General features: G+C 39.5%; 1 long non-coding RNA gene across 1 annotated transcript; it reads right to left on the reverse strand.

The window, feature by feature from the left end:
• Positions 1–1,255: 1,255 nt before the first annotated feature.
• Positions 1,256–3,489, reverse strand: LOC147000797 (uncharacterized). The gene is made up of 3 exons (XR_015045506.1): positions 3,268–3,489; positions 1,967–2,104; positions 1,256–1,419 (listed from the first exon to the last, which is right to left on the reverse strand). It is a non-coding gene; the product is annotated as an uncharacterized LOC147000797 (long non-coding RNA).
• Positions 3,490–5,664: the final 2,175 nt, after the last annotated feature.

The following is a 5,664-nucleotide window of genomic DNA, read 5'->3' on the forward strand; positions in this document are numbered from 1 at the left end:
TCTCATTCCCTGGCACACACAAGCCTACATAAACAAATAAACAAATACATGTTAATAAAGTCAAGAATCCATAACAGTATATTCAAAACAATAAAGATACAAAAGACAAGTCAATAAGACATGCTTGGTAAAATTATCTTTCATGAGTGAAAGAAAAATGAGAATTTCCCCATAAAATATAAACTTGATAAACCTATGTACAATAAACCCTCAACAAAATACCAGGAAATGGAATTCATCAGCAAGCTCAAAAGGCCATACCTCACAATCCAGTGGGATTTATCTGCTGAGATGAAAAGATAGTTCTTATTATATGGAAATCAATTCATGTACCATACCACATTGTAGAAGTAAACTCAATTAGTGTATTTGAATAGAGGTAGGTTTTGTCCGTATCCTTTTTTTAATGAAAATATATCACAAAATGGATCCATAAGGATTGATCTCAACACAATAGAACCTGTTCATAAAAACCTACAGCTAATCCATGCATAATGGTGGAAACTTGTAAGTTTCCCTATAAAGTCATGAATAAAACAAAGATGCTCGCCCTAGCTTGTATTGAGCATGGGAAGTTCTAACTAGCACACTTGTTTGAGGGAAATAAAAGGCATGGAAATTAAAAGTAAAGGAATTTCTGGTTTATATCATGTAAATGTATATGTAGAAGAAATCTCTAAAGACCCCATTAAAACATTGTTAAAAGTAGCACATGAAGTAGTATAGTTTCTCTGCATAAGAAAACCTGACATTCACCTTGGTGTGGTGGCACACACCTTCAATCTCAGCACTCCAGGGGACAGAGGCAGGTAGATCTCTGAGTTCAAGGCCAGCCCGATGTATCTACATAGTGCGATATAAGCCAGCCATGCCTAAACCGTGAGACTCTTGTCTCAAAACTACAGCAACAACAAAAAATATATAAAAATCCTTTTACAAGTAGTATACAAAATGAAAATTTATAAACAATTCTTCCAAATTTAAGTGGATGAAACTGGACTACTTCCTGTGGAGAAGGACATACCTAATTTTAAGTGCCCTTCAATATCTACGGGTGATAAACTTACACAAACTGAATTGACTCTTCCTAATGTTTATAACACCTCTCCTAGTTTACCTGGATTCTATGATGCTGAAGAAAAATATACTAATTAATGTGGTGAAGTACCATGTGTGCTTAGCTGTGTGACCCAGACTGAAATAGATGCTCTATTACATGGCCCAGCTTTAAAAAAATATTTTATTATTTTGTGCGTGTGTCAGGGGGGTGCTTTGCTACATGTGGCTGTATACCAGGTGTTTGCCTTATGCCTGCAGAGGCCAGGAGAGGGCATCAGATCTTCTGGAGACTGTAAAGATAGTTGTGAGCTGCCATGTGGGTGCTGGGAGTTCTCTGAAAGGTTTGTGGACCTGGGTTCTCTGGAAGAGAAAAGAGTGCTGTTGACGGTTGAACTATCTTTTCCACCCTGGAACCAACTTGCGACACAAGGAAACAATCTTTGCTGTGCCCCACATATCAGTAGAAGACAGGAGCATCATCTGATAGCATTATTTTATAAGACAGTAGGTACCAAAAACATGCTTTGAACACGTCTCCATTTCAAGGAACTTCTAAATTATTTTAAAGAAAAACTTATCACCACCACCATCATTCCCACTGCAATTATCAACATCACCATCGTTATCACCATCATCAGCATTATCATCATCATGGAATTATACATCCAATGTGCTGATGTTTGCTGACATCTATATTCTATGCAGACACAGTACCTTGAAAAAGACCATGATGATGGTCAGAATTTTTTAGCAACCTGAAAATTCATCCTTTATAGTCACATGTCTGGGCTTGATACAAAATGAAAGTGAGGTTAGATCACTGTTCCTAATCACCAATTTGGTACAAAAAGAATATTTTAAAAAGTTGTTTGAATTTGACTTGGGTAACATAAAAAAGAAACCTCACCAGTAAACAAAGAGCTGTTGAGTTTGTTTTGTTTCTATGAGTCTGATTATTCATGAGAAGCAACATGGTGAAAACGAACCCTTGGACTGGCCTGTTGGTGGTGCGCTTTTGCTCCGAATCTTACAGAAAACCTGATGTCTAAAAGCAAAGAGGATATTCAACACAGGCTTTTGTCATCATTATAGATACTAAATGCAAAGTTAGTATGACTGTAACGACTTTAAGTGGATTTTTCATTTACAATTGATTTCAGATTTTATTTGGTTTTGTGCTTTTAGTATAGATGGATAAAATCACTGTAACTGAATGAGAAAGAAGTGACACTTTTATAATCTTTGCAACGAATGAACAATAAGTAGGAAGCTGTTGGTTTACATTATCCTCAGTGAGCAGCTCTGAAGCAACAAGCCTCCTTCAGTAAATACACTTTCAACACCAATATGATGAGTTGTACATACATATTCAAAGTAAACCTGTTAGTAAACATACAATGGTTTCCTGACATTATTATTCCAGATTAATGTAGCAGAAATCTCTGACTCCAGAGGTTTAGCTTAAATATCTAATTAGGAAACATGGTCTTGAGAGTCAATGTTCCTTTCCAAGAGTCTGTGTTTGTCAAAGCCCAACACTTTGGAAACCCTGGTGAAGAGCTCTGTCATCACCTACCTTCCAATGCCAAGAAAGTTTTACTAGTTGCAAAAACCTAATTAGTGGGTGAGGATCGAGAAGCATATAGCTTGGCCAGGATAAAGTTCACCAGGAAAGGCACTGACACGTGAAAAGGAAGTAGTGTTTTCTTGCTTTGGATATACCTCCTGTGGTGTCATTTTGCTCATTTGTTCCAAGATTTTCATCGACAGATTAAGCACAACCAAAACTAGAACCCAAGAGAGGAAACTATGTGCTCCAAGACCCACGGGCATTTGGTCAGTGGACTCCAGTGTTCTGGGCTCTAACAAATGATCTTTTTAGTACCCATCATGCTCTGAGAGATGAAATCATGGGTGGATGGAAGCTCACCCAGGTTTACATCTATGTCATCAGCAGCTCTACATCACTCAGAAAAAAAGAGCTAGGATTATATCATTTGTGCTCCATTGCATCCCTCCAAACCTTCTCATACCTCCCAACCTTGCTCTGTTTTTAAGTTTATATCCTCTCTTTTTTTCAATTGTTTCATATACATATGTACACACACACACACCTTATACATAAATATAACCTGCTCTGTCTGCCTAATGTTACTGGCATTATCATAACTGACCATTTGTACCCCCTCAGTTTTGACAGCAGCAAACCTTGAGAAGAAGACAGACTGAGCAGCCATAAGTAGCTTTCTCTGCACTTGCAGGTCCTGTATAAGCCCAGATTCAGGATCCCATAGATTAAAAATGTTATAGCTTTCAGATCTCTGACATTGGGGCCTTTATCTCTGCCTGTGTACGACTCTTGTATTTGCCTAAGAAAATTTCCAAGGTTAGGCATTAGGATAAGGCGTTGGAAGCAGCCTATTTGCGACCTTTCACACTGGATCTTGGACCTTTAGAGCTAAAGGCTCACACCTCTCTGGAACTCTTCAGAGACCAAGATCTACAGTTCCTTCTCTGTGACTCTTACCCATTCTAATGTTCTGCATTCTGACCTCCGTGTTCTCTCTTGTTTTCTGACTTGCTACCATTGTTCTTCTTCCTGTTAGGTCACTCTCTTGAACTGGGAAGCTACACCATGGTGCTGTGGTCATAGTCAAGGTTGATACAAGTCAGGAAGCAGCTTCTGTGGCTCCTTTCTTGTTGCTGTGACATCTGCCACTGTCAGCTGTAGGAGTTGCAGCTCTGCCTCCTTTGCAGCTGTCCACACAGCCAGCCCCTCTGCATCTCTTGCAGCTTGGTCTACTGCCTGCTTATTCTACTTTCCTGTCAGAAGGAGCCACCTGCTCTGATGCCTCTAGAGCTCAACCTGCTCATTTCTCTGGCTTCAATTATACTTAGCTTTAAATGTTTTAGTTATCTATTTGAGACTGTCATCCATACATACAGTGAGTTTTATTATATCTAACCTGCTCTAACTTCATTCATATCTCCCATCTGCTCCTAACTTCATTTAGAGTTCTTTTTCTTTGTGACCCAATGTGTTTGACTAATGCTGTCCATGTGTGAATGGCAGTAGGGCCATCCATTCGCTGGATTCTTCATGTTGCTAACTCACCCTGCTCTGCCAATAGAACATAAGAAAAGACTTCAACCCCAAGTGGCATTGAGGGCATTTCTCAGCATACTAAATGTTAGGGTTTTGCAGTGAAAGAGCATCTCAGTGAATGGGGCCAAGGAATGCCTCAGAGATCACACCACAGCAACAGACCTTACAGAAGAGATTTACTGGGGGTTGAAGGTGGGCAAAAAGGCTAACTCTGAATGGGGATTACAGAGAGGGAGAGGGAACAGAGACAGAGACAATGACAGGAGGGGGAGTGGTGGCATGGTTTTTTATAAGGGGCACTCTACTTGTAGCAACAGTGGAGCTGTGTCACATTTGATGGTTGGTGATGATGATATGGTTTTTGGCCTGAGTTGCTGAAAGCAGGTCAGGGGTAAATGTGGTTCCTAACAGTAAACAAGTGAAGAGCCCACTTTTCTATCTGGAAAGGGGTATAGACACTAAGCATACTTTGCCTCCCATGCAAACGAAGCTTGTCATTAGTCTTTACATTATGAGTTATGACATCCCAGTGCTAGGCCACTGCAAAGTGCTCATTCTCTTATCCAGGTGGAAAAGGGTCCAGAATCACCTGTAATTCACCAAGACTTGTGATGGCAAAGAGTTCAGTACAAAGTGAACATCCTGGAAAACAGTCACAGCTGGGTACAACTTCCTCCAGTGTGTAAAGTAGCCAACCCTGCCTTAAGGGCACCTTAGGTGGCCATGTGATTGGACTCCTTTGTTCAAGGTAGCCAAAAACTAGTGAAAGTCTAAGAGCTGTCAGTTGGGAGGTCAAATCACATCCCTTTCCCCATTTTTCTTCCTTTAAAGAGTATAAGCAGCAGAAAAAATGCTTATGATAAGAATTATTATTAACATCAGCATCATTAAAAATTCTCGACCCTTGCCCAGTGGCCCGGTAAGAGGTCTTTCTAATTGTCTCATCTCTGCTGTACAGTCTTGTTGTCTAAGATGTCCAATTAGACGAAACTTCAGAAAACTGCATAAAGATCAAACCACTATTCGATTATCTCTTAATCGGAGAAACACTAGTGGGGCAGGGACATTATAGTGCCACATAAAACCTAATAATATGAGGAACCATAGCAAAGTGAGGACTTCTCCTGTGGCACACGTCATGATGCATAAAACCAGCAAGCAAATACATGAGATAGCATGGAAATAAATCCAACTGGTTCAGCAAATCAAATAAAAACATTATATGATGTTTCCTTAATAGTGATTTAAAAAGAAGTTTAAAATAGCTTGAGATTAGAATTATTTGTTTATATATACCACTAATGCTTCCATAGAGCATCATAAAAGCAAAATGAGAGGGACTTTCGATTAGCTCTAACATTTAAGAAGAGGGGACACTTTTCTTTAGATTTCCAGTGCTGTAATGCTGGTTGGTTATGAGGATTACAGGACAGGACAGACAATCCCGGTGCAAATCTTTATTCACCACATTCGTGTCACAGAATAAGGAAAGTAACTTG

The sequence above is a fragment of the Mus caroli genome, unplaced genomic scaffold (genome assembly GCF_978045245.1).
Source record: "Mus caroli unplaced genomic scaffold, Mus_caroli_1 scaffold_16, whole genome shotgun sequence".
NCBI lineage: Eukaryota > Metazoa > Chordata > Mammalia > Rodentia > Muridae > Mus > Mus caroli.